This window comes from Anser brachyrhynchus (genome assembly GCF_964034855.1).
Source record: "Anser brachyrhynchus genome assembly, chromosome: 8".
NCBI lineage: Eukaryota > Metazoa > Chordata > Aves > Anseriformes > Anatidae > Anser > Anser brachyrhynchus.
The window spans coordinates 20,151,777-20,174,852 of record NC_137702.1 but is presented as its reverse complement, the minus strand read 5'-3'; the positions used below and the strand labels follow the sequence as shown (position 1 = coordinate 20,174,852).

The window sequence follows — 23,076 nt, the reverse complement described above, 5'->3', positions numbered from 1 at the left end:
AGATACTGGAGATAGAAAGTAATCAGATCTACCTAAAACAGGGGGGAAGAAAAGATCTTCCTCTGCAAAATATTTTAAGTTCTAGTTGGTACTATGACGACTGAAGAAAAGCTGTTGTTTTCCTCTGTGAGCTTTGCCTTAGAGCTTTACACCACTCATTTTGTCTTTCCGTACTTCATTTCCCAACGCTTTGCTTATACAAAGTCCTAGACAAAAGCTAAGCCACTCCTGTTGGAATACGAGCATTTTGGGGCCAGAGACCAGAACTCACTGCATATGCTTACAGTGCCAAGCATTAGAAGGCCCAAACTTAGCAGCTTCCCTGCTTCATTCCTGTAAGGCACCATGGGTTCATCACAACTGCCTACGCCAGCCTCAGTGGCAGAAGAGCAAGAGAAGGTAAGGAACAGCAGCACTGGAGGACTCATGTCCTCCATTGGAAAGAGAGAATCAAAGGAAGGGTCAGCAACTTTCCAGAAGGGGATTGCTTTGCAGACCTGACTAGATTGAAAAAGTTCCTCAGCAGACAGGTCCCCGTTAGCAAAGCCATCTTTAACAGGAACCAATCTTCTGAAGCAGTTACCTGACATTTTCGTGTTTACTTCCAGCTCACTTTCAACAAGTATGTCAAAGTTACTGCTGAAGTTCAGTGTAGGTTCAGAAAATATTTAATTTTCTTTCAGTATTACATTCGACATACCAGTAAACAAATCCTACTTCTTTTCAGAACTGATATTCTTCAGCGGACTCTGTGGGAGCTTTCCGAATTGGAAAGTCTCACAAAACTATGCAGTGATTCACCTTCTGCTAACAGATGCATGAAGTGCAAATGTACACCAAGCAGCGTAGCTTGTTCCCTTTTTGAGCCACGCAATACAATGCACCTGTGCGAAAAGAGCGTTTAGCCAACTTAACTAGAAACCACAGATGTGACTTAGATTTGCAGTTTACTGAAGTGGTGGGCATTACATTTTAATTTGCTGCTAAGGAAGCTGGAAACCAGACAGACATGGACAGTCCCACACACACACACAAATAACTGAGTGTCTCTACCATTGCTTCGTATTTTAAGCAGCACATCAAAACACTGTGCTACCGTAAGTCTCACCCAGGGAGGTAGCTACCATTATTGAGAGGCATACCTTCTTCAGAAAGCCAACAAATGCTTCACAAAGCTTTAGCTTTTGAATGCTTTTTCACTCAAGGACCAAATAGCTTTCTAAAATTCCTTACTATGTTGTACATTTAAGCAGTACAGCTAACCATCTTCCACAAAATCCTTTTCTTTCCTATTGACCGAGTGGATGCATATGCAGCTGGAAACCCTAGGTTTCATAAAAGCAGTGTTTAAACCTCATCAAAATCAACAGCACTGTAATTTTACCCTTAATGCCAAATTCTCTCTGTGTAATGTTCATATAAGAAGCTAAGTCCCTGTGTTCACACTACTACTGGTCCATGATCCATCGATTGTTTCCCAGTATCCTAGTTCTGGCTATGAAAGACACTGTAAAGCACATCTGGGAAAAACAAAATTAGCATTTACTTGGCTTACCAATACTGTTTCCTGAGATTAAAATCAACCTAATGTAAGGAGATTGCTGCTGTATAAAACATTAAAACGTATTATATTAAAATATTAATACGTATAGATATGTATATGTATAAAAGCATCTTCTAATTTCCATGAAAGCAACGTTAAGAGCTCAAAACAACAACAGCAAAAAAACAACCACGCACACAAGAAAAGAAAAATCAACCATACAACTAAAAAGTAACCACAGAGCTTATTTTGGCAACACTGCCTCCTCTGTGAAAGCAAACTCCTACTTAATACACAACAGCAAATAATGAGGCTGTTCACAGACAGCAGACTGTTTTCAGTTGTTGTACTGGGTGCCTAGATACAGAGAAACAAGAGGCCTAGATACAGACTGGTTTTATGTCAATTTTGTAGCCAAGGAATAACTCTTAAAGGAAGACAGAAACAAAAGAAAACTACATAAACAAGAATATGTCTATTTTCCTTCAAAAGCACACTGCACACAGATCTTACAAAATAAATTTTAGGACAACCTTTTAAATAGATCCCATCTTGAATGCCATGCTCTTTATTCTAAAGGAGAGAAACTGCTTTGCTGAGCTGAAACTGGATTATGCATAAATCACTGAACCACTTAAAGATTGCAAAGACGAATAGTTTGGAGTCATTCCGGGAAAAATACTGGTCTTATTCATCTTAACTATAAGATCGTCAGGGTGAAGAACCCTTCCAGAATGATGGTAGGCACGTGCTTGGTACATCAGCGGAGTGTGACTCAGGCAAGGAACCAGCAGACATTTACAGCCCAGCAGAGAAGGGCCATCTCTTCTCTTCAGCAGAGATCATCCACCGCTGCAAATCACAGGCAAGAGGGAAGATGAGAAGCAAGTGTAAACCAAACTAAATCCACCAATCCAACCCCCCTACAATTTAGGGGTGGAGGGAAGAGTATCATAAATGCTAGATGAAAGATCAGTCCAGGTGAATGAAAGAACATCGGGTAAGCTGCTAGCCACAAAGGCAGCCGCCAGTAAGCTGGATACTTTCATTTGCTCAAACTCCACAAACTAAGAAAAAAGCATTGCAGCGAACAAGCTACACCCTAGACAAAACAGAGTTAAAAATAAGGTTGAGTTGGGTGTTTTTAGAAAGAGAGAAACAATTATTCAGGCCTAAGATTTGTCCACACACACAAGTGAGCGGCAGGAGAAAGGAGCTAACAAACAGATGACACCAGCATACCTGCTTCTTACTGACACGTGGTACTTTATGCTGTTTACAAGTATAACCAGTAGCAGCTAATCCAATTAGGATTGAACCAATTTAAAGAAATTTTTGGATTTTCTGCTAATTAAAAGCAAAACTGTTGTCCTCCCTATCCGCCTTTCAAAACATATACTTTAAAAATAAGTATATATTATATATATAGTATATATATACTATATATATATAGTGTCTGTGTGTGTGTGTGTGTATATATATATATATATAAATAAATAAGAAATAAGAAATATGGCAGCTTCCACCACCCTACAGGGGTTATCATTCTTTTTGTGTCTTATGGGAGAAACACACACACACACACACACAAAAATACAGTAAATCTGCACATCACGTGTTCTGGTACGCAGGCTTACTGGGTAGCCTACCAGGATTTCAGACAACTCGCTTTAGCACAGCAGCTCATTGTACCTCAAGGACAGAGCAACCAACGTAAATGAGCACTGAAGTACTTCTTCACGCTGCTTTCCTGTTATCAGCTAAGCACTAACATTTGGCTTCTTGAGCCAGTAAGTCATTTCTTACTTTGGAAAATATAAGGTAGCAGCAAAGAGTGCCCGATTCTTCTCAGCTGCAGTCTGACTGGGCAGCACGTCAGTTTCCTCTGTTCTTCATTGCGAGATGATGCTTCCAGGCAGCATTCAAACTGAACCCAAGCACTAGCTGATTTACTAAACCATATGGCCACTCACTCCATAACCATAATGACCTATATTCCAGAGGATGGCAGTAGCATAGGACAACCAGTGCTTTAAAAAGGATTTAATGTTTTATCCCTTAATAGTAAAAATAACAGTGTCAGTTCAATTTAGCCTATGGGACAACCTCTCTCCATTAAATATACTGAAAGTTTCAGCCAGGTTTTTTCTCCACAAGCTATTATTTCCGATTTAAAAAAAAAAAAAAAAAAAAAACACACCATGATGTAATGCAAAGCAGACCATATGGAAGAGCAGGCTGATCTAAGGCCTGATCCTGTGTGCCAATCTTTCCCCGTGCCAAACAAGTGCCTTATGAAGCGTCTCTTCCAACAGCGCTGGAACACCGGAGACACCTCGATTCAGTGCCTGCCTCCTGAGCTAGTAAAGCCCTTGTTCGTCAGAGGAACCTGTGCCTGAGATTACAATTGTGATCTTAAGTTTGCAAAATAAATTTGGGGAATATTAAGTTTCGCAGATTCAAGGTGAAATAAGTGTTTTGTTCTTAACCCCAGAAACTACCTTAATACTCTCTGACCACGGGAAATGAGATTCCCGCTTCTCAGATGCTGTTAAACGGCAGTTGGTCATACACTACCAACGTAGGCAGGACAAATGATACTTCCCAGCCTATTTTAATTTGATTTTCTTCAGTTATTTTTCTTAGTTTTGTATCTTTCATTCTAATAGTTGTCACAGCAATCATGAGCTGTAAATGAGTAGCCACTCCAGACTTCTTTTTTTTTCCAAAAACATTATTCATTTACGGATTTTCCAAAATGGCAAGGACTATGAGTTTTGGTTAGACAGCCACCAAAACTTCTACTGCTTTAGCATCAAGACTGTCCAGTCTCAACAGTGCACCCAAGAATAGATGAGAAAGAAAAAATTTCCTTTATAACATAAAGCAAAACAAAGCTTCTCATTAAAAACAAATACTTTCTACACAAGTAATGCAATTAAAATCTTTTAGAGTCCAAGCTAAGATCTTAAATCATCACTTGAAAAATTAAATATTCAGATAGAGCATGAAAAGATGGAGACAACAGTTCTTTTAAGGGCTGAGACTAACTGAAAGTGAAACCTCGGGAAAGTCAGGTTAACTGCTTCAAATTGGGAAACCTGACTGTAACTACTATATAACGGTGTACACGACAACTAAAAGCCACAGTACATGGCTTTAACTATTGCCTCCCTTAGTCCTGTGCATGTTGAACTGTAGAGGTGCAAACAGTATTTAGTTTTGATTTGACCAGTAAATTCTTAATACCTCTGCATGCCAGAAGTCATCTGCTGATATCCCACATTCCCAGGGCAAGTTTTTATAACGATATTCTGTGACGCAGCTCTAGTACTAGTTTCAAAGGCCCCGACAGGTTTTAGAAAAATTAAGAAAATGAAAGTGGTTCCCTCCCAGAAAAACGGACTTTCACGGGTAAGAACAGTGCACTATGTAACCAGATACACCTGGTACTAATAAACTGCTCTGTCCATCTAATCACATTAGAATAATAATAATAATAATAATAATAATAATAATAATAAAACCTTTCCTTCTATTTCTGCTTTTTCCATTTTAAGTCTGAAGGATCAATACAATTTGCTCATGTCATCAATCAAGATGAGAAGAAAACGGTTTGGTCTCAACATGCAGGTCACTTTATATTTTCCAGAGTACCCAAACTCTTCTACAAACTGGTAAGAGATGTGCATATGAAACTTTCTGAAAGACACATACCAAGGAATACCACATATCTTCCTTAACTAAAACAAAGCATTATTTATTTATTAATAACAGTGCACTCTTTGGAAAGATTTTTGTTGTGTGATCTATTTAACTAAACAAATCCATTCCATAACTCAGGGTAGAACTACTGCTTGGAAAGGCAGTATGAAAAACACCAACTAACACCCATAAAAAAAAAAAACAACCTCATTCATTCTGTTTATTAACTATTAAGAACATTTTATAATTCTGACCAAAAAAAAAAAAAAAAACACATTACTTGATCTAAAGGAAGAATCATTGAAAGCCATACAATCATGTATCTGAAAATACTTATAAAAAAGCTGCTTCTGTTGCATTGCCTGAGGTTACCTTCAAATTAATAGCACATGTGTGTATCATTATATATGATCTTACGCAGGCCAAGGGCTCCTATCAGACAGCATCTGCTCCAACACATACAGCCTTGATTTTCAGAAGACGCTATGGATAATGGTCCCTTCTAAAACATTTTTTGCTCCCATACACTGGAACATTAAAGTATTTCCTAATCTCAGGATCTCCTCCACAGACTGCCTGAGAAGGGAATGGGAAACAAAACGAACACACATACACTTTTTCCAAGAAACAATTTCTCTTCTTTCATCCCAGACATCCATAATGAGCAGAACTTACTTTTCCTCCTAAATGCTTAAAGAAAACACTGACTTCAGTAAATAAATGAAATAATCAAAAGCCAGACATAATCTTTTGATTACTATTTTGCATTCTTATTTGTAAGAATTCCTCGAAGCAGCTAACAAGTACTGACAAGGTGCTATAGAAGACTCATAATAATAATAAAAAAAAAAACCACTTTTCACCAGCAATTATAAAAAACATAAATCTGAGGTGCCCGAAGAAGGGTTGGTTTGTTGGTTTTTGCAGCCTTTTCCTACTACTTACATATGGTAAGTAGAATTGCTTTACAGGGTAAATTCTATGTTAAAACACCGTGACAAAGACTTTTCAGATTCTTCTTACAGTGAAACTATCACTGAGCTCAAAGAAAAGCAATTTTTATTTTTTCTTTGTATAAACAAACTTCACTTCTCAGGCAGATCACCACTAATTACCTAAATCTTATGCATCTTGTTTATTCAGTTGAATGAATCCCATTAATTACATTGGTTTAAGACTCCGGCTAATCTAGGCCAGTTGATAACATCAGAGATTTACATATCTTTTCTCCAGCATGACTTTAAAATAATACAATATAGTTGCTCATACCACCACCAAATATAACTGGAAAAATCGTGCAAAAAGCTATAGCAGGATTTCTGTTAATTTTCTTGACATAATCAAGGTGTCTAACCTTACCCAACAACCAACAAAGTACTTGTCTGTTGAGACAGGCTATCCAGACTAGCTGGACTACAAAGTGCTATATTTCTAATCTGAGAAATTCACCTGCTTGCCTAAACCAAAAAATCTTGAGGAGCCAAAAAGATGCAATTGGATTTTTTTTGGCTGTTGTTTTGTTTGGTTTTTAAAAACCACAGTCTCCATCTCTCAAAGGCTAAGCTAACTTGCCCAAAAAAAAAAGCATGCTGTGCTGTGGGTTTCAGCACAATCCATGCATGGTTGTCATTAAATGTAGATATAGAACTCACTGTCAATATTTACATACTAACTACTTCAATTAAACATTTTTACTTCAGGAAACAAAAGGAGGGCGTTACAGTCAACTAATGTAAAATATAAAATTCACAGAAATACTAATGACAGAAGTTCATCTTCTAATAATTATACAAGGATTTGCTTTCTATAACAGCATTTTCAACATGCTACCTTGAGCACCACTACGGGAACGTTCCATTACCAAGTCCCTAGGCTCAGGACAAGCCAGCAAAATGGCAGACATTCAGCTGAGAGATTGCAGGAGTGCAGCAGTGAATGAGGGGGGACCCCACATAACCTCAAGGCCGGTGTTACAATGGATAACGCTGACACCACCAGGGAAAAGCTGGAGTGAAGAGCCTAACTGGTGGCTCACTATTTTGGTGCTGAAATTTATACGCCAAATTAACATTTGAATTTTTAAGTCCTGCTATACTGCCAAGAACAACAGAGTCAAAATTAGAAAGGAGCCACAGCCATGAACCTCTCAGATGCATCACAGCAACACGCTCTTTTAAAGTTTCGACACAACCAACTCTTACAACTCGTATTCACCTACCCAACGAAAGGACAGTAATTATTCTGATACCCATAAACTCGTTTAGCAGGACGTGCTGTAGGACATATTCATAGGGATCACTCATTTCCTTTCACACTCACAAAAGCCATTAACCCATGGGACAAGCAAACGATTTACAATGCAAGGAATCCAAACCCAAAACACAAAGTGCAACCTAGATCAGCACGCATTCAAGTCAAAGTTCAGTCTTCAACAAACCCAACAGTGTCCCAGCCCTGTGAGCAGTGAACAAAAATTCACGTGTTCGCAAGTCCCAGCAAAGCAGATGGTATTCACTGCACTCCTACAGAGTGTAAGAACGGAATGTTACTGCGGCACATCCTGGGAGTTTTGTAGAAAATATACAAGATAATGCAACCACTTTTTCCATGCTCCACAATATCACCTCAGAAAGCATACGGCTGCCAGAAGGAACAAGAAGCAGGATCACAGAGGCCGGGGTGGAAACTGGTAGGGTACGCTAGAAGGAGCAGCACCTGTCTTTGTCTTACTACATACCCTTTGTCCTTACCTCTCTGGCTACCACCAGAAGTTAGATACTAATCTACGCTGTCCCTCAGTCTGACCCCTTCATAGTCAGTCTCAATTTCTGATGTCTCAATAAAACGAAAAAAGAATCAAAAAAGGGAAGTTGTAATAGTCAAAGGCAAATATAGAAGCCGTAACAACTACGAGGAACTTCCAACTTCATGTTAGTCTTTTGGGGCTTGACAACCGATTTTCTTGGACATTTTCATCAACTTCCTCCCCTCTCCTAACCGTTTTTATACATACCTATAGCAATAAACAGTTCATAATTAACATTCAAAACAATGTGCAGTTACTGAGTTTTCTACGGTGCACTTACTTTTTTTTCACTCAAAAACATTGAACTGTTATCTCAAAAAAAAAATCTAGCTAACAGTTGCCAGTTTGTTGAAATTTTGTAAAGCCAAAACAAAATTATTAAAGTATTAACAATTAGGATCAAGTATAATAGGGATTAAAAAACATTTTATGGTAAAGCTGTCCACGAGCAAACACAAACTCTGTGCACACAAACAGAAAGGACTAATATTTCCACAGGCTCATCTTCACTGCACTGCCCAGCCTGAGCTCTAACTCAAGTTTTACTCCCAGACCTACTGCTGGTATGCACATCAAGCTCTCTTTCAACTTCATTGCTGTTTTGTACTCAGATGCCCACACACATGCCAATTCAAGCTGAAAACGTCAACACTTATAAGCTACAGATAGTTCATTAATACCTTGAAGATACAGGAGGTGACGAACTGCCTAAGAAAGCCGCATCCCCTCCCACCATCTGCTCCAACTGTGCGAGTGTCCAGGCAGTAACGCGCTGAAAGAGGCTGGACAACTTACGTGACTGACAAAGAACCCCAGGGAAAGAAAGGAGGATTAGAGCACTTCTTCAGCCACTGCAACGCTTGGCTCAGCAAGCCCCTGTGTTAGCACAGCCAATGCACAGCACAGACAAAACCAGGCAGCGAGGCCTGGGGACTACCGTTACTTAGGCAGCACTGCCACCAAGAAGTAACTTGTGAGACTTGAGTTCAAAATAACAGGAAATAATGAAAGTACACGCCAGAGGAACAAAATAAAACGTCGGGTTCGCAGAATGGAGGGGAAAGAAACCACGTCTCTGCCACAGGCACTTCAAATGGCCCAGCCTAAGGTTCCTGCTTTCCTTTTAATTTTTTCTCCTCCCAAAAAACCAACCAAAAACTGTCTCCTGTGAAAAAAAAAAAATCAATTTGCAGTGCTCAAATATTCCTAATAAAGAGAAATATACCAGTATGTTCCTTAAGTGTAAATAAAAGCCTGCAAATTATTTTTGCAAGTTTATTTTAAAAGTTTAGCCAGCTATTAAATTTCTACACCCATTTCTAAATTAAAGTTATGGATTTGGTTTTGTATATAAACAACCACACAATGACAATGCACCAGCTGAGGCAGTCCTTACAGGTTTTATTATAAAATATGTTAGAAATACAAGTATATATATACACATAATGTTCAATACACATTTGTGTATTGTGTATACAAATCTGTAGACAACACCTAAATTTTTTGTAACCAATCGTTTCAGTAAAAATACCGTATTTTACATACTCAACAGAAATGCACAATAAAACCATCTTAATTATCATGCTGAAATAATAAACAGGATCCTAGACCTCTGTGAAGCACAGTAATCAAGTCAAAATATCTAATTTACATTACTTTGAATTATTTTCCCCCTGAGAAATTTTAGAAAATCCAGCCTGCTGTAGAAGTTACCAAAATATTCAGAAATACCTGGAGACATGCTACCATTACCCCATCGTAAGGCCGCAATGCTAAATGAATAATGGTACTGAACAAAAAGCAACTCAATTCAGCATAACTTCTTTTAAATAAAATATGTGGGTTGTTTATATTTATTGGTTTCTATCTTAACAAGAAATATTTATAATACAAGGTGCTATTTCCCTAAATAATAATGAATATTATTAAAATTAACTAAACAGTAGTTCGTACTAAAAGTCAATCTTTAGAGTAAGATTCTCAGACAAAGCCCTTGCTCATTTTTTCTTCCAAAAGGAAAATGAGAGCATTAGCTTACCAAACGCATGGACAGCCGCAGCAGATCGCTGCCCAGCACACAATGCCCACCAAGGAAAACCTGGTGCGCGTCTTAGGGTGCGCATGACTGACGCGGGCTAAGCAGAACCATCAGCTGTGCTCTAATGAACAGTGCCACCGCCGAACTCAGCTCCGCACCCTGAAAGCACGGAGGTTTAAGAAGGGCTAGTCACTGCCAAAAGTGTACCTTCGGGACTCGGCCATGACTACTCGGTAACTCTCCTCTGGCAGCTCACACAGTTACGTCCTGCAGTAGGAAACCTGTCGTATAGAAGCTTTGCAAAGGAAAGACTATAAAGAGATAATGTAGCAAGTATTCTCACAACTGTATTTACCTGCAAGAAAAAGAGAACATCAGAGACTGGTCATAAATAAGCTCCTCAAAACTGGTTCTTTACATTAAAAGGATTACCACCACGTGAGCTTTACAGCAAGTACCAAGAAAGGGCTTTGCTGTCCATTGCCTCCACATCTGCTCCATTCCTCACCCAGGTCACCACCTCGCTACACCTCGCTCCTCAGCCCAACAGCAACGAGGAAATCTTGCTCAGCCACTTAGCAAACAGCCTTCGGGATCCGTTCTTAGATTCAGACACTGACTGAAACTCTATTGTGAGAATTTGCTGGTTCTTAAAAAACGCCTCTTTTTTCTTCTGCCCCTTGGCCTCTTCTTTCCTACTCAGGAATCACGTGAGAGACACTAAAAAGAAGCTGAACCATTAAGTCACGGAGTTATCAACCACCACGAGGAACAGGCTTCACTGTATAAGAGTTTGCCAGCATCCGAATGTAAAACAAACGATCACGTTTGAAAGGCGAACGTCCAGGCTGCAATTTTACCACTAACTACAGGGTTTATTGAGTACGGTATTGCATGGAAACTTACCTCCTCTCAAATACATTACAACAGAAATCAATTCTGAATTCCCAGCCATGCTACGAATCGTATTTCGAGACTGAATGAATGCCAGAGATCTACTCAGACCCCCAAAGCTACGCTATGATTGATATACCTAGCCTATAACAGTACCAAGATAAACCTGTGGTTAGGTCAACATCAACACAAACCGAAACACTTACACCCATTCAGAAGTCACAAGCAATGTCAAGCACGCACAGAGAGTTTAAAACACGCAAGAACTTTCTTTTCAAACTGTCTGCACAGACTACAGCTCACCGACTTCCAGAACAACTTTATTTGTCCTTGAATAGCTAAGACATAAACACAAGAACAACATGTGAGGGGTTGAATAAATGCATAAAACAAATTATCCCCTGCACACAGTTAACACGGTACAATTTCAAAGTTTTATTCCAGTGATTTCTAAAATGGGTTTATGCAGTGACAAAGAGACATAAAATGAGCTCCAATTGAAAGTACTTGTGTATGGATTGCATTGAGTATTAATTAATTCAACCAGCTTGCTGCTAAGTATAAACAACTTCTTATTTACAATGCACAAAAGGGAAGGGTACACACTGAAGCTGTAAATTTCTACCTGGAATTAGTTATTTTTAGTTGTGGCAAAAATGAAGGTGTGGTTCATTTTTTCAAATTGCTTTGCCTCCTTGGCACCAGAGTACACACTGCCCTCTACTTTTCAGACATGACATGGAAAAGGTTGACATGTTTGGTGCCTGTTTTACCCCAGTTTTCGCTTGTAGGGCCTGCACTCAAGCCTCCCACACCCCTGCGCCTGGTAGCACTGTCTGCTGGAATAAAGAATGACCTCCAAAAGAAGAAGATGGAGTTGGGAAGCACCTGAGGAAGATGGAAGCACACAGCTCTGTATGCTTCCAGGTGGGATGCAACTAGGAGCCCAGAGGGAGCTGGCCAATGTCACAGAGACCACACTCTACAAGTTTTTGAAAGGCTGTAAGCCCAGGGAAGGTTCCTTACGGCTGGAAGAAAAGCAAACATCACATCCAACTTCAAGAGGGGTGGAGGAGGAGGACCTGGGTAGCTACAGGCCAGCCTAAGTTCATGAGAGGACGATGGAACAAACCCTCCCAGAAGCCATCCCCACGCCCCAGATGGACAAGAAAGTGACTGGGAACAGCTAGCATGGATTTACCAAGGGCAAAGGACGCCTGATCAACACAACAGCTTGCTGCAAGATGGCCAGCTTAGGGGATGACGGAAGAGCACTGGACACAGAAGGCAATCGACACCGTCTCTCATGGTATCCTCAGAGCCAGGTTGGTGAGGCAGGCACTGGGTAAACAAGCAACATGGTTTTCAGGAAATGGAAAGGACATGGACATGCTCCTTTCAGAAGGACACGGACAAGCTAGAGAAACGTGCTGGCAGGAGCCTCATGAAGTTCAACAGAGACAAGTGCAAAGTCCTGGATCCAAGACAGAATAAGCCCATGTAGCAACACAGGCTGGACACTAACCAGATAAAAAGTAGAAAGTAGCTTTGGAAGAAAAGAACCTGGAGGTCCCCGCAGGAAAAAAAACCTGCAAGGAGCCAGCAGTGTGGCCTCGCAGCGCAGAAGGCCGAGCCCAGCAGCCCTCAGGCCCAAGGAGAGCTCCATCCCCTCTCTTCAGGGCTTGTGAGACTGCGCTGGAGCACTGCATCCAGTGCTGGGCCCCCAGCACAAGACACACACGGACACACTGGAGCAAGTCCTGTGGATGCCACCAAGCTGGCCAGAGGGCAGGAGCACATGCCATATAACGAGAGGCTGGGGTTGCTGAGTTTGCACAGCCTGGAAAAGCAGCTCAGAAGAATCTTTATTGCTGACAACTATCTAATGGAAGGGTACAGAAAATACAGAGCTGGACTCTTCTGGATGGAGCACTGCGACAGGACACAAGGCAACAAACACAAGCTGGAAATTAATTCCGTTTAGTTTATAGGGGGAAAAAAAATCCCCGTGAGGACAGTCAAACGTGGAGACAGGTTATCCAGAAACACAGTAAGGGCCAGAGCAACCTTATCTAAATTGGTTTTGCTTAAATTTAAGCAGGCAGCTGGATTAGATGACCTCCAGAAGCCCCCTTCTGACCTAAACGATACCATTTCATGAATTCACCATTCCATCAACCTGTTGTTTTATTTGATAAACTTCCATTCAGCAATTCTTGAAACAAGTTTATTACTTCCTAATTACGTATTTAAGAATTTCAGCTGTCCTGTACGTATAGGAAGCATGCATCTGATGTCGTACGCACAAATGTAAACATTCCTCGGCCACTTGCCCTTAGAACTTTTTTCCATTTTACAACTGTGCTTACCCCATAACTCACACAGAAACCTGTTTCCAGCGCTAGAATAATTTTGCACTTTTAAGCTCATTTGACCTAGAAAGAAAACACACCTTCTTTGGTACTCTGATTCAAGCCTCAGGGATGACAAGACCAGGAAAGCAGAGGGCTGTGACCCATCTCGCTTTGTGGCAGCAACTTTAATTTTTCTTCGGTCTGCTTAAAAACATCAGGAAGATCTCTGTCCCTGCTGCTCCTTCCAAAGAACAGGAAACCCCTCCGCAAAGCACAAATATAACTGAGGTGTTCCACAATGGCCTTACTCATCTTTCAGAGTAATCTATTTAACTAAGCAGGTTTTAGAAATGGATTTATTTAGGTATCACTTATAAGCAGTCACACACACACACTCTCCAAACAAACTGCTTTCTCAGCTTCACAAAGTGCCCCCCTGAAACACTTCTGGTATCAAAATTAAGTAAACATCTTAAAATCCATGGAGGTATTTTTTAATACGTTGTAACACAAGTTCTGTTTATTTTTAAAGTTAAGAACACATGAAAAGGTGAAATAAATCAATTTCAATCGCTTTTCAAAAAGGTCAAGCTTCGCCTCTGAACCAGGATTCTATCAAAGCAAAGAGAATCCCTTAAGTGATCTAGGTTACAGTAATGGCCCCTTTAACAGCTGTACCTTTATAACAAAGTAAGATTGAGGCTGGAACAAGCTGTCAAAAATATTTAAAAAATAAAATAAATTTTAGTCTTATGAAAATATACTTTAAAACATCTTAGTCTTCTTTTAAAGAACACTTCTACAAAGCTTAATGTTAATATTTGAAATGTACGGTTCAATTTTCACTTAGGTCAAAATTAAAATTCATGGGGAGAAAAAGCAATTACAGGAAAGATTGGTATAGCCAGTAGCCAGAAGGGAAAAAAAGGTTCAGTGTTGCAATCTGACACATTTTTGCATCCATTTGTTTCAGAGTGCTGCTACACCAAAATTAAGAGCGCTGATATGGCATATCAGTCCATTGGGTACATAAAATGGATATAATCTAATGACAAATTAATTCAAACTGGAAATCAGAAGGTTTGCAATTACTGAAGTCAGTCAAGTTTGAAATAACCTTCTGGTTAGAACAGAAATAATAAAAATATATGGCTGATTATTTTTAAATTTGAGCTGACTAACCATACAAACACCCCTGTCTAACAATGCCCAGATCGTTCTTCACAATTAATGAATCAATGGCAGGTTTAGTGAGAAGAAAGGGTATGCAAAGGAGAGAGCAAGCTGCTACTGGGGACAAGAAGAATTAAAATACGGAAACAGAGGTGGCTCTGCTGCTGAGGAAAAAAAAAAAAAGACAAATGACACCAGGGTTTCACGACCAAGGCGTGCCAGCACACGGGAGCTCCTACACCCTTAGTATCACCTGCTACCTTCAACACAAGCACCATATACCAAACATACACTCAGGGTAGCTTCTTTTAGCAGCAGTGCCTTCTTAGACTAACTTACCAGCCATAAAAGCATGACCCCAATACCCATCACAGGCCACGACTAGCAGGACCGCAGCTGTTCCTTCCTCCCTACCAAAACACACTTCTTCCTCCTTCAGCTTGAGACATCGTCCATAAGACCAGGCAAGTGAACTAGTTCAGGAAGTTGTTCTAACCAAAAAGTAACTTGGGAAGGGAAAAAAAAGAAATTAAGAAGTACTACTTTTTGCCCAGATTAGTTCTCTTGCCTAACTCACTTCCTGGTTGCGTGAGTCCCATTGGTGACACAGGGAAGGAGTAGCCACAACTCCGATTGTCTTCACTTGCCCTGGAGAACACACCAGCAACTTGGTTTCCCCCAAAAGCCACATTATGGCCTGGATGTTTTTGAAATTCTATTACTAACATCACCAAATCTTAATCACTTTTCAAAGGACTGAATGCTATTTTTAACCAAGCAATATTGCACTTCGCTGTAACTACCTTAAAGAGAACGTTGCAGAGTACTGCAAAAAAACACATTCTGATTTAGCTTCAGTTCCTACAGCAGCGAGTCAGTTTGTGCTTCCTGCGTGTAACTGCAGCAGTAGTCTCTTCAAGCTTAGACTGCCAACTAACCTCGTAAGTAGCACCATCAATACCACATAGCCCACATAAACAAACAGCATTGCCTACAGTGCTACCTAGACACATGCAGAGCTTGCAGAATCGACCCCATACCCCCCATAAATCTTCAGAAGACACGGCACATAACGACATGGCAGTCACTCGGGATCCTCACCTGCACCAGGGAGGCTCAGCCAAACGAAGCTGCGCTACCTGCCCGAGCGTACAGGGAGACGGCGTCACCGAGAAGTCTCTTTGGAGACAGGAAAGACAGCTGCCCTTCTGCAGAGTTCTATCTGAAAAGTCACCAAGATCGTGAGAGTAGGGCCTGACCACGAAAAAGAGAAGCAATGCTTACCTAAGCAGGCTATTTCTTTTTTCTTGCCAAACCTGTTACTGTCTTCAAAAAACATAACATTGACACTTTACATCTCTTTTTCCACCCTCTCACAGAAAAGAACGGATGCACGCTCGCACGCAGGTACGAGATGCCGTGAGTTATTTACTCAAGGCAATCAAAACCAAGCAGTCTTAGCAGAGCTCGCAGGGTGACAGCAGGACCAAAGTACACGCCACACTTCACAAACTTACAAACAGGCAGAGCTGCCGAGTCCAGCTCATTCAGAGCGCCGTACCCACTTCAGATGCTCTCAGCTGCTTTTCAAGTACTTTATCTAAAGACAGGGATTTTTGTACCGAGCCACGACTAGGGAGGGCCTAACTGTGGAAGGGGGCTGGTGAGAAGTAGAAGAAGGGGGAAGAAAAAAACCCCAGAAAGGTGGGTGAACCCGAGCGACGCAGAGGACGCGGATTTAGGCCAGCAGCTCCCTGGCTCCTGGGAAGTGACTTCACTTTTCCTACGCGGGAGCAGGAAGGGAGAGGAGCGCTCCCGCGCCCCGGCACCAAACCAACTTTCCCTCCCGGCGCCCCGCTGCCCCCCTCCAGCCTCCTCCTCCCCCCGCGGCCGCGAGGGGCCGGGGCAGCGGCCGGCGGCTCGGGGGCAGCCCCGCCGGGCCGGGAGGGGCAGCGCCGAGCCGCGGGACGGCCGCCCGCCCCCGCTCCCCTCCCGCCCCCCGCCGGTTCTCCTCAGGGAGCCCGCCTCAGGGAGCCGCCCCCGCCCCGAGCCCCGCGGCGGCGTCGCCCCCCGCTTACCGCCCTGCGGCCCGTCCCAGCCCGCCTCCGCCGCCGCCTCTCGTCGCAGGGCAGCGGCAGGCCGGGCCGCCGGGGCTCGGCGGGGCTCGGCGGGGCTCAGCGGGCCGCGCAGCCGCCTCAGGGCCGAGCCAGCGCCGTCCACGTTCCGGCAGCGGCGCTTCCTTCCCCTCCCCTCCCCGCTCTCCCCTCCCCTTCCCTCCCGTCCCCTCCCCGCAGCCGAGCCGTTACCCGCCGCCGCCCCCTCGGCGCCTCCGCGGGCCGGGTGCCCCCTGAGGGCAGCGCGTCCCTCACCTCAGCCGGCGGCGGGAGGAACAGCGATTTGGACGCGGGCCGTCCGACTGGGAAAACGTCGCCCTTCGGCCCTCGGGAAATGCCCGCAGAGAGGCTGCCTGCTGAGCGCCTACAAATTCTGGTGACTGCAGCTGCGGAATGACAGCGACCGACAGATCGTGCTGCGTAGGATAAGCAAACTTTTCTGATGCGGATCCCAGCTCTAGATCGTTTATCAGCAGTGGTTTTGTAGGGCTAAATAAATATTTAATATTTAAACGGTAAATAGATGTGTATGTTTAAGTAAATATCTGCATTGTTTATGTGTAAATAATGAAAGGTTGTCCCGTTGCTTTCTTTTCTTTCGCCTTTTGTGTGAAACAAATTGCATTTAAATTAACCCCACAGTTTATGCAGCTCACCTGCACTCTTTCCATGTCAGACAGGGATCCCTGGAGCCTTGAGGAACATCAGGCCCCAGCACTAAATAACCGCGTCAGTGCCACCGACAGCGGGCCCTGCCCCGACCTGGGACAGACAGACTGCCCTGCAGGCACCGGGTGTACGCGGATGGCTTGTCGCTGGACAGCCGGGACGGACGGACGGACAGCCGGACAGCAGGGCAGCGGGCAGCTCGTGTCCCAGCACACACAGGCTGGCTGCAGCGCGTCCCGCTTCTGCTGCCGGGAACGGGGGGAAAGGCCGAAGCACAAACACTTGTAGCAGCAGTAACACTGAAGTGCGATTTTTAAATCTCTTTCTAAATCACTTTAAGAGTGCAGCTACTTAAAGTTGATATATCCAAGCATTTAACTCTCATTAACGTTCATTCAGATGCTGTAAGAAAAGCAGACAAATTTTGAATATGCAAAAAGGCCCAGAGCTGGCTTATTTGTTACACAGCCGTTTTGCATTGCGGTGCTGCAGCAAACTGGTCTCAAGGCCGGCAAGGCAAGCAGACGGGTGAGCATTCCCATAGAACTACTTGGCCTGCTGTATGCAGGACTATTTGGCCAGTCGTGTGCATTGTCAGTGTTTCTCCGTTGGCGTTACTATTATGCACTATTAGAGCTATCTGTCCTAGTTGTCTGCAGCTGGTGTAAAATAATCTTCAGATTGTTTTTATCGCACCACAGGCTTCAGATAAACCGCAACAGTGTGCAGAATTAAGAAAGATTAAGGGGGAAGAATATTAGAGGAGAGGAACAAGATGAAAAAATTTAACTGTCATTATCCTCAGATGCGACACACTTCTGTGAGAATATGGGTAAAAACATGAAGAACTGAAAGTCATGTTTATAATATTAATAAGCGTTAAAAAAATCAACAAGAATATGTCAAAAATAAATCATGGGATCTTGGCTTCAGCGAGGATTCCCATGCTATATCATCTACCTTTCTCATTAGAAGGCTAGAGGAATGTGGGCTGTGTGAAACTTACATGAAATGGTTACAAAATGGCACTCAGAAGTAACTCCAAGTGATTCACATTCAAAACCAGAAGTTTGTAGCAAGTGAGATTTCCAAATATTTATGTCCTGAATCCCAAACTGCCTAATTTTACGTGGTGCAATATGACAGAGAATATTTTTATTATCCTTGTGAAGGATATCCTGTTCAGGTGAGAGCTGCAAGCATTTTGGAAGACAGAACTGAACAAATCACGACAAGTTGAAACAAAGTTCTAAAGTAAATAGGATGTAATTCCATGAGGCAAGAAACTTAAGTAAAGCTGGGAATAACTGACTGCAAAACTGTAAGCTGGAGACAAACTGGCTAAGCAGTTACTTTACAAAAAGAAGTCTGGGTTCAGAGCAGTTCACAAAAGAAAATGAGTCAACAGTGATTCAGTGTTGTAAAAAAAATGTGACGACTTTACTGGAATGTAGAAAAAGACTGTCAAGCACAAGAAAAGTGAAGTAATGTTTCCACTCCACTGAGCTCAAAAAGGCTTTTGGTGAAGAAAACTTCTCTGTTTTGGGCACCTCCTTCAATCAGGGAGAGTTCTGCAGAGAATGTGATAAGCTACCAGAAGTCTGGAAAACCCAAGCGTGACTGAAAGAAGTTCAGATAGATACCTGAAAAGCCAGCAAAGACATATGAAATGTACAGCCTGGGCAATATGAGAATTTGAAAGTTTGTTTATGAGAAAAGTGAATACACACACCAGCCCAACTGTTTAGTAATGGAAATAACTTTTTGCTGCATAATAAACTCTCAAGCTAAAGCACTGATTATCACGAGCCTTTCTTTCTTAGCGTACTCAAATCCTCATACCTGTAATGTCCTGGGAGGTGCAAGAAATATCCTGAAGACATAGAGCATCCACATGCTGAGAAGAAAATCCTTTATTTTAAAATCCATTGAAATAAAAAAAAAAAAATCAATGCCAGGCCTCTCCTCTATTATCCACTATGGGGAGCTGAAGGCTAATATTGCTGGACAGACGGCAATTAAGGAATCCAGTTGCATTCTAAATTGGAGCTATAAAGTCCATGTGTATTAATTTTCACAACCTGAATGCTGCAAAGCTCACATGTAAGTATTTGTTTTGATAGGAATGCCATTTAACCTTCTCTGAAGGATAATGGAAAGCCAAAGCCAAGGTCATCCAGCATTTGCCCAGAAGGGGCATCGCCAGCACCCACTCCTTCTGCCACTGCTAGAGACTTGTCTGAATCAGAAACCAGGGCACTGTGAGGGACTGCCTGAAACGTCTGAAAATAGGCTCGAGGAAGGATTCCTATTCAGGAGGTAATCTACCTTATCCACATAAATAATTGGAGGAAATTACATGGTTTGGAACAAAACCAACAATTCTGGGGGCAGGTATGCTGGAAAAATATATTCTATTTTCAGATATACCTGTGTGTAACTTGTATGGACAGAATGGTTCCAGAAACTTTTTGTCTTTGCATGTATTTTTGTATATTGTTTTAAACCAGAATTTCAAAAATAAAAATAAAACTTCAAAGGGTGTTTATAAAAGATCCCGCCATACTGTTTTTCCCATACGGCTAAGACACTAGCATCATCACAGGGACACTGCCTCAGTTCTTTACAGTACCTTTGAGCACACTAGCCTAATATATTGATTTTACTGCTGGAGTACGCTTTAGAACTCAGAAAATGGAGTGACTTCTTACACGTTTAGAACAGCATTGGAAATAGGAATAGCTTATGAAGTGGCTTTTCTCTAGGGAGATTTGATACCCTTAAAATCATAGGGCTGGTGCCAAACATCACATGCCAGAGATAAAACCGAGTCAAATCCTCTTCAACAAGTAATTAATTAATACTTGAAATATTTCACAGTTTAAATACTTGCTGAGACTTTCTAGATACAAGGTGTGTTGAAGATGTCCAACACATTGTCTAATTCTAATTAAACGTGATACAGCCCTAAATAAACACACTGTTGAATTCTGTCCACATAACCAAGAACAGAATATAGATTATTTGTTTTATAATGTGATTGATTGTTGGTTTTCTATATTCGGTAGTTCAATAGTACAGAAGTGAGTTTACAAGTTATTTTTGACAGAACAAATCAATATGAATCTGACAGCAGCTGGAACTTAATAAGCTTCCTAAGCTTATTTTCAGCAGTAATTAGGTGGGAGAAAACACAGAAAATGTTGCTACCACTTTTAAGATGAAGATGTGGCCTTTGAACAGTTACAGCTGTAGGCTGAATCCACAAACTTCACCTGTCTCAAAAAAGCAGTGTTACTCTATTTTACAGAGAATAAATTGATATACATTGCTTTTAATTACAAGTGTAAAATTATTTTCATGAAATTCAGAACATTAAAAAAGAGCAGCAACCCTTTTGTTAACTACACACTTAGAGCTGTGATCTGTAGCTTGCGCGACATACCCAAAGACATCCACATAACACTATGAACCTAAAAATCCTTTTGCTAACTGCCAACATGTCCTGTGCCTGGCTGATGAGAAACAATGTTCCTGCCTCTCACCAGGCTCAGCAGAAGACTTTTCTAGCTGCAAGGTTCCTGATATGAGTAAGGTTTCATAGAATCATTAAGGTTGGAAAAGACCTCCAAGATCATCTGGTCCAACCATCACTTTTAATTTTTTTCAAATAATTTTTTACTGTCTCTCAGCCAACTGTAACAGTGTATGACCTTATACAGGATTGCAAGCACGAGGTCATTGTGCTAGTCCTTCTGTGTGTTAGGAAAGAGTGACTGGGCTGTTAGTGGCCTTCCTGGGGCTGGTCTGTAACACCTGAATCAAGTGTCAGGTTCCAAATGGCCTTGCTAAACAGGGGGGCTCTGCTAAATAACTGATCAGTAGAATGAAGACCCCTTTTTTAGGGTGGGAGATGGAATAGAATACATAACAAAGAAGCTGCCTCCTTCTGAGAAACGCAGGTTTGACAATGTAATTAGTATCAAGCTCAGATTTGGTAGAAGAGTTTTAAAAAAAGGCTATTTTAACACTTTAAGTATCTAGGAATAGAATTTTTACATGAAATGGAGCTGGAAAAATAGGTCACTTTCCTGCAAAAACTGATAAGGATTATATCCATTTTCGGAAGACCCACGGAGATAATGCTGTGTCATGTAAGCTGTCACTTCACTGTGCATGTAATATAAATCCACTTGACAGTAGTATGTTTTACAGAAGTCTCATCATCATGACATTTCATGCTTACATTAAATGCTGCTGAGTTAGAAGATCGCTATCTTGTTTAAGAAACAAAGCAAGTGCAAAGATGTGTGATAGGAAATGCTATCACCACATCACCAAGTGCTTTGCTGTTGATATATACGCATACAAAGAATATCCACAAATATTCATATTACATAAACATACACCCATACCCACACAAACACTGTGTGTATTACACACATTCTCTGATCTAAATATCTGTAACTGTTGCTACATCTATATACTCTTCTGCCTTTAAAGCCAAGGGTCTTATTTCCATAAATCCCCATCTGCTGACCTCATTCGAAAATGCAAGACATGCCAAAAAGTTGCTGTAAAAATGTGCATCTGGATCTTAACATCAGAAAAGCTGATATAACTTCAGGCCCGTCTGTGGTAAACTGCAATTGGTAGGTTCCATTAGTGGTGCCCTACAGAGGTGTAAGGACTAAGACAAAATGTCAGTCTTAATGGGGTACAAAATGACAGGGGGCAAAAAAGCTTCTGTATTGTCAGTGTGTCTCTGCTCAACAGCATATGTATCTAGTATGAGAATCCCTGACCTCCAAAGCAATCCCTTCACCTGAAAAGTTCAGAAGAATAAGAAAATTAAGTATTTGCTGGGGAAAATATCCATCAGTTGGTTGCTAACAAGATCTGATACCCAGACAGACAGCTGAGCAACAATGGCTATAGGATACAAGACTAACAGAGTCCATATTTCCTTCAGGTTGCAGAGAAAAAATGAAAAATGCAGAGCAACCCAGTAGTTATAGTCTCAGGAAGCAGTAGATTCCTGTGACAGAACTTCCAAACACTTGAGAAGCAATAATTTACTATGCTATGCTGCAGCTCAGTATTTGATAATAATATGGTTTGAAATTACGGTTTATTTCTCAATGGTCTTTGTTGTTGCTTTTTGGTTGCTTTTTGTTTGTTTGGGTTTGTTGTTTCTTCTTTCTTTTCGCAGCTAAATTTAAAGGTAGATTGAGGGTCAGATTTTTAGAATTTTTATGTTGCATTCCAATGATTCTCCTTTAGATCTGTGAGCTTGAGAAGTACAAAACAAAGCAAGTTCATTGCCTCCTGACACTTGTGAGTTGTGGCTGTTAGATCTGATAAATCAGTGAATAGAGGTATGTACACTCTCATCTGCTTTTCAATGTTTGACTCACCTATGTGGAGTAGAAACAGTTTTATCTTGTCTCTTTAATACACAAATAAGTGTATATACGCATGTGTGTTTCCTGTGGAAGAAAATCTAAGGAGAGGGGCTTTTTTTGTGTATGAAAAAGAGGACACTCCTTTTTTTTATTGCAAAGCATTATGTGCTAATGGAAATATTGATAAGAAAAGCTGCTGCTTAGGTGAGACAGTGATAAACTGCAGTATAAACAACCTTTCCATATCAAACTGCTGAAACGAAGTTCAACTACAGCCAAGTTACAAAGACTGCAATGACAACAATGAGTCTCTCTTTCTTTCTTACTCCTGATTTCCAAGCAGAGCCACTGGAACTCCAGAAGTATTGGAGACAA

The 23,076-nt window shown here is 41.5% G+C and overlaps 1 protein-coding gene and 1 long non-coding RNA gene across 10 annotated transcripts in view; one reads left to right on the top strand and one right to left on the bottom strand.

Moving 5' to 3' along the window:
• RABGAP1L (RAB GTPase activating protein 1 like) overlaps nucleotides 1-17,029 on the bottom strand; it is a 253,556-nt gene extending 236,527 nt beyond the window's left edge. For 2 of the 9 annotated variants that reach the window (XM_080601896.1, XM_080601912.1), the window contains exon 1: nucleotides 16,592-16,776. The gene's annotated coding sequence lies outside the window, so the exon portion shown is untranslated. Of the gene's footprint in view, nucleotides 1-14,852; nucleotides 14,992-15,614; nucleotides 15,736-16,030; nucleotides 16,443-16,591; nucleotides 16,778-16,882 lie in introns of those variants that run through there. The other 7 variants (XM_080601914.1, XM_080601907.1, XM_080601908.1 and 4 more) reach the window with 7 other exon arrangements.
• LOC308198821 lies at nucleotides 17,004-19,129 on the top strand. Its single transcript, XR_013954232.1, has 2 exons — nucleotides 17,004-17,142; nucleotides 17,304-19,129. It is a non-coding gene; the product is annotated as an uncharacterized lncRNA (long non-coding RNA).
• Nucleotides 19,130-23,076: the final 3,947 nt, after the last annotated feature.